Source organism: Schistocerca piceifrons, chromosome X (genome assembly GCF_021461385.2).
Source record: "Schistocerca piceifrons isolate TAMUIC-IGC-003096 chromosome X, iqSchPice1.1, whole genome shotgun sequence".
NCBI lineage: Eukaryota > Metazoa > Arthropoda > Insecta > Orthoptera > Acrididae > Schistocerca > Schistocerca piceifrons.
Window position 1 is genome coordinate 320,364,662 of NC_060149.1, and position 6,975 is coordinate 320,371,636.

Below are 6,975 nucleotides of genomic sequence, written 5' to 3' on the forward strand. Positions count from 1 at the left end.
GTAATCACACAATAATACGAATTTATGCCCATTTATGTGCAGTGCGTTACATCTGTTTATGTTGATGGTCAACTGCCAATCCCTGCACCAAGCGTTGATACTGTACATGTTTTCTTGCATTTCGCTACACCCTCCTAACGTTGCAACTTCTCTGTATAAAATAGCATCATCTGCGAATAGTCTCACAGAATATCCAATGTTATCTACCAAATAATATATATACTGAGTTGACAAAAGCCGTGGGATAGCGATGTGCACATATGCAGATGGCGGTGGTATTGCGTACACAAATTACAAAAGGACAGTGCATTGGCGGAGATATCATTTGTACTCAAATGACTCATGTAAAAATGTTTCAGACGAGATTATGACCGCACTACAGAAACTAGCAGGCTTTGAACGACGAATGGTAGTTGGAGTTAGCCTCATGGGACATTTCATTTCGGAAATTGTTAGGGAATTCAGTAGTTCGAGATCCACAATGTCAAGAGTGTGTTGAGAATACCAGATTTCAGGCATTACCTCTAACCACGGACAACGCAGTGGCCGATGGTCTCCACTTAATGACCGAGAGTAGTGGCGTTTGCGTAGAGTTGTCAGTGCTAACAGACAAGCAACACTGCCTGACATAGCTGCAGAAATAAATGTGCCGAAATCTGGAGTTAATGCGCTTCGGCAGTAGACGACCGACGCAAATGCCTTTGCTAACAGCACGACATTGTCTGCTGCGCCTCTGTGCCTGTAATCATATCCATTGGATCATAGATCTCTAGAAAACCGTTGCTTGGTCTGATGAGTCCCGGATTCAGTCGGTAAGAGTTAATGGTACGGTTCGAGTGTGGCACAGACCTCACGGAGCTATGGTCCCATGTTGTCAACAAGGGATTGTGCAAGATGGTGGTGGCTCCATAATGGTGTGGGCCTTATTTACATGGAATGGGCTGGATCCTCTGATCAAATTGAAACGATCATTGCCTGGAAATGGTTATCTTCGGCTACTTGGAGACCATTTTCAGCCATTCGTGGACTTCATGTTCCCAAACAACGATGGAATTTTTATGAATGACAATGCACAATGTCACCGAGCCACAAATGTTTGCGATTGTTTTGAAAAACATTTTGGACACTTCGAGCGAATGACTTGGTCACCCAGAGCGCCCAATATGAATCCCATGGAACATACGTGGGACATAATAGAGAGGTCAGTTTGTGCACAAGATCTTTCTGCGGCAAGACTTTCGCAATTATGGACGGCTATAGAAGTATTATGGCTCAGTATTTCTACAGGGAACATCAAACTAATCGTTGAGTCAATGCCACGTCGAGTTGCTGCAATACGCCGGGAGAAAGAAGGTCCGACACGATATTTGGAGACATCCCATGACTTTTGTCACCTTAGTGTATATACACACATCAAAAACGTTTTGCATCACCTCGGTTCCGAGAGTTCCAGAACCTGTACAGAAAATTGGAATAGAGATCAACAAAAATATCATTTCCGCTCTTTTTGTTGCTCATGAAAACCACACACTGCATGTTGCACCACCATATAGCGACACCTTCAGAGGTCTCTGTACACACCGGTACCTCTAATACCCAGTAGCACGTCCTCTTGCATTGATGCATGCCTGTATTCGTCGTGGCATACTATCCATAAGTTCATCAAGGCACTGTTGGTCCAGATCGTGCCTCTCCTCAACGGCGATTCGGCATAGATCTCTCAGAGTAGTTGGTAGGTCACGTCGTCCATAAACAGCCCTTTTCAATCTATCCCAGGCATGATCGATAGGGTTCATGCCTGGAGAACATGCTGGCCACTATAGTCGAGTGATGTCGTTATCCTGATGGAAGTCATTCACAAGATGTGCACGATGGGGGCGCGAATTCTCGTCCATGAAGACGAATGCCTGGCCAATATGCTGCCGATATGGTTACACTATCGGTCGGATGATGGCATTCACGTATCGTACAGCCGTTACAGAGCCACCCATGACTACCAGCGGCGTACGTCGACCCCACATAATGCCACCCCAAAACAGCAGGGAACATCCACCTTGCTGCACTCGCTGGACAGTGTGTCTAAGGTGTGCAACCTGACCGGGTTGCCTCCAAACATGTCTCCGACGATTGTCTGGTTGAAGGGATATGCGACATTCATCGGTGAAGAGAGCGTGATGCCAATCCTGAGTGTCCCATTCGGCAAGTTGTTGTCTGTACCGCACTGCATGGTGTCGTGGTTGCAAAGATGGACTTCGCCATGGACGTCGGGAGTGTAGTTGCGCATCATACAGCCTATTACGCACAGTTTGAGTCGTAACACGACGTCCTGTGACTGCAAGAAAAGCATTATTCAACGTGGTGGCGTTGCTGTCAGGGATTATCCTAGACACAATCCGTACGTAGCTGTCATCCACTGCAGTAGTAGCCCTTGGGCGGCCTGAGCGAGGCATTTCATCGACAGTCTCTGTCGCTCTGTATCTCCACCATGTCCGAACAATATCGCTTTGGTTCACTTCTAGACGCCTGGACACTTCCCTTTTTGAGAGCCCTTCCTGGCACAAAGTGACAATGCGGGACTCGATCGAACCGCGGTATTGACCGTCTAGGTATGGTTGAACTACAGACAACACGAGCCGTGTACCTCCGTCCTGGTGGAATGACTGGAACTGATCGACTGTCGGACCCCCTCCGTCTAATATGCGCTGCTCCTGCATGGTTGTTAACATCTTTGGGCGGGTTTAGCGACATCTCTGAACAGTCAAGGGGACTGTGTCCGTGATACAGTATCCACAATCAACGTCTATGTTCAGGAGTTCTGGGAACTGGGGTGGTGAAAAACGTTTTTGGATGTGTGTATCTTTTGTGAACATTAATTGTCCTATAACACTTGCCTGGTGTATTCCCGACGTTACATCTAAATGTGAAGATTTCTCTCTGTTATGAATGACATACTGTGTTCCATTTTCAAGCTTGAATTGCTCTTCCTGTTAAAAGGGATCATCACATTGCATGACATCGGTCTTCAGTATGTTTAAACCATTCTGCTATAAATGCACATTTGAATGTTTAACACTTATCTTCTCATAATCAATGGAATGTGTGCTTTGTACAGAGTACTAGAATTCATCCTCATTGGCTACACTGTTTGAGTAGATATGTTCCAGTCGGCTGTACGGATGCTCATTTAAATTGGGAAGTTCTAGTTGACTGAAAGATATACTCAGTTTCTTAAAATATTACACCCAGTAACATTCAAACCATCAGACTCCTAGTCACCAATATTCGATAAAAACCAAAAATCATCCCTAAATGGTGCAATTTGTTAGTCTAAGTCCTGGGCCGATGTTAACAGGAAACAGACTGACAGCGTTCATAGTGAACACTAAAAATGGACCGAGCGAGTTGGTGCAGTGGTTAAGACAATGGACTCGCTTTCGGGAGGTCGACGATTCAAACCCACGTCCGGCCATCCTGGTTTCGGTTTTTCGTGATTTCCCTAAATCGCTCCAGTCAAATGCCGGGATGGTTCCTTTCTAAGGGCAGGGCCGATTTCCTTCCCTATTCTTCCTTAATCCTATGGTACCGATGACCTCGCAGTTTGGTCCTGTCCCCAAATCAACCAACCAACCAACCAACTAAAAATGACGGAATATCTTATAATCCAGAATTTTTATGAATAATCACTATGAGTACGCTAAGATAAAGCTAAACACACCACTAGAAAAGAAATATCAAGCAAGAAAGGAGCTAAACGATCTCATTACAGCTTTGGCTGTTATTATTGTCGGCCGGTGTGGCCGTGCGGTTAAAGGCGCTTCAGTCTGGAACCGCGTGACCGCTACGATCGGAGGTTCGAATCCTGCCTCGGGCATGGATGTGTGTGATGTCCTTAGGTTAGTTAGGTGTAATTAGTTCTAAGTTCTAGGTGACTGATGACCTCAGAAGTTAAGTCGCATAGTGCTCAGAGCCATTTGAACCATTTTTTTGTTATTATTGTGTTTAAATACTGAAATACGTAATTTGCCTGAAAATTTATATACGCCAAACAAAAGTTGATACAGCAACGAGTAATGTGTCATCGGATCACGCCTCTCAAAATCAGAAAATGGTGTAGAGATATCTGCAATGTACTAAGACAATAATTTGCCGAACACAGCAAATCATTAATGAAGTGTGGTCATTAATTGACAAGTAATTAAGTATAGAAACACTGTTTCAGGGCATTTGAATGTCAATCCTTCTACTTTTGATTTTAAATAAGATTGGTTTTATTTTGCAAACATTGCATAAGTGAAAACTTGGAATTAAACATCTACTAGAATACGTGACATAATAATAATTACGTCACTAATAATTACATATCAGCATGGGCCTTTTGATGTATTTAGTTTTAGTGTAGCTTGTATACTTTAAATATTGCAAAAGAAGTTACTTACTAGTGAAGTAAAAAAAAAAAGATTGCCTAGATCTACAATTCGAGTAGCGCCCATACGGGGCTTTTAAAAAAAGTCTCACATATTCCTACAGCGTGTAGTACTGGTCAAAACTAGAAGAAAATTTTCTATAATTGGATGTCGAGAAAGCAATACCTGCTCAGATATGGGGCATTTCACTTGTGATGAGTAATGTGTAATACTCAGTGGTGTAAAGAGGATTGTTAAGAGATGGCATTGTAAATTACTACAATACGCACGTGTGTGCAGATGCAGATCCTCAAGTAATCAAACAGAGTAACAGGTGCTGTGTATCACAACATTATTTGAGAACGTTACCCTTGCAGAATGCTAACGACTGTGGATCATACACGACGGGGCACCGGATCTATGGATCGTGCGAGTGTCTCACCACAACGTTTCATAGGTGGTCGAATGGTGGAAGAGGTTCGGTAGCATGGCATCCCCGTTCAACGGATCTCAATCCGTTGGCTTTCTGACAACTGTGACATTCAAAGGCATCAGTATATACCCAGCACATCGACAATGCACAGGCGTTACAGGAGCGTGCTACCAACACATGCGATGCATTTCGCGGGGGAGTCACATGTGTTTGGACGAGTGCGTGATTCACCGGGAAGGGCTGAAGGATGTGTTACAATGCGAAGTAATCACACGCAGCACTGCCTATAGTGCCTACTTCTATGCAACAGACAGATGAGAATGGGGGCACTGATTGGCCCATATCTTAACATGTATTGGTTAATGGACATATAATTATAGAAGGTTTTTTTCTAGTAAAGACCAGCACTACCGCCTCTAATAATATGTGACACATTTTCTAAGCACCGTGAACAAGTGTTGTGTAAAGACAACCGGAACAGAATCCAGTGTTACGTGGACGAAGCTGCGTCATTCTGGACAGCAGTAAAGTATTATGGCTTAGACAGTTTCGCATAGTGTTACATCTATAGTCACGGTGCTAAATTTCCGATTTAAGGTCTGATTCCTATACAAATTGGAACGAGTTACTGTTCGTGCATTTAGAGGTTGCAACAGAATTGGCTGTCTTGTATAGATTTTGAATTAGTTTTGGATGCTCACTCTACGACTTTAACAATTTTTCGTGGTGTTCTGCACTTTGAATTAAGAGCGAGCGAAGTTACTTCGGACTAATAGCTACTTCAGTGACCCACCTTTGGCATTACTAGCACTGAAATTAAGTGAAAATTTGCAGACTAACCATTAAGATAGAATTTGAGACTTATGAAGCCGATGATATGAACATTACTGATGCTATGTATTTAGTGGCATCAGTTGTACATACCACACAGCCAGCGCCATACTGATAATCATTAAAACAAATTTGTGTAGGTACGTAGAAAGGCCACTATAGCTGATAACAGATCACAATAGCACCAAAAGGCCACACGGAATGTATAAAATACTTTTAGAATATATACGAAAATATGGTAAAGAACGGTAAAAATATACCACTTTGGTTTTAAGTGTGTGGAACATTATTTTCTAGTTACACGATGGCTTCCAAAGTGTAAACTTTAAACAAAGTTATTGCCTGACAGACAGTCCATCATGGCGTAGTACAGAAATTATCTACGGGAATAGGCACTCAGTTATATCTGCAGGATACGGTTTGCTAATAAACTCATAAAGATTCTGTAAATTTTCACACTTTCCGATGATTGCTGAAAATTGATGTTTCAGTTTACTTAGCCTGTTGCATAAAGTTAATTCCTAATCACGATACTGCTCACAGGGAAAGAATGTCTGATTTAAATCACCATGTGATGTTGATTCACATCTGCCTTCCTTTCCTGTGGAGGTGATTGGGAAGTTGCCACAATGGAATTGCATTCTTATTGTGGACGCTACTATCCCCGCGCCAGAAGTCACAGCAGCTCGTAGGCATGGCATTTCGGCCGACACTAGAAACTGAACTACCAACATGGGCCCACTTACAGTGCTATCAATGAGATGACTGACGTTTACCACTAGGACTTCTCTACTTGTTTTGCGCATGCACACGGGGCACTTGCTTCTTACCTAGCCCCTCGTCCGTCTGGCAGGGGACTTTTTGTAACGCGACAGTATTAGGTATCGCCTACCTCATGTCCAGTACACAAACCACGATCTCCCGATGGGAGCAGGTTGCAGATTATACCACTGCCGGCCTTCACGATTTCTTGAAATGAAAAGTGTGCACAGCTCGCTTTGCACTGCCTATCTGTTCCTTGGGCAGGTGCGCCGCTCGATGGCCACCTAACATTCCGTGACTCAAGATTAACACGTATCACTTTACTTCCTATACCAGATAGCGCTGACTACTTCTCCGTTACTCTTTCCTCACCTTTTCACTTTCTTACTGCTTTTAGCAGATTTTAAGGATTTCGATTAACATATTCACTTGTACACTACTGGGCATTAAAATTGCTACACCACGAAGATGACGTGCTACAGACGCGAAATTTAACCGACAGGAAGAAGATGCTGTGATATACAAATGATTAGCTTTTCAGAGCAT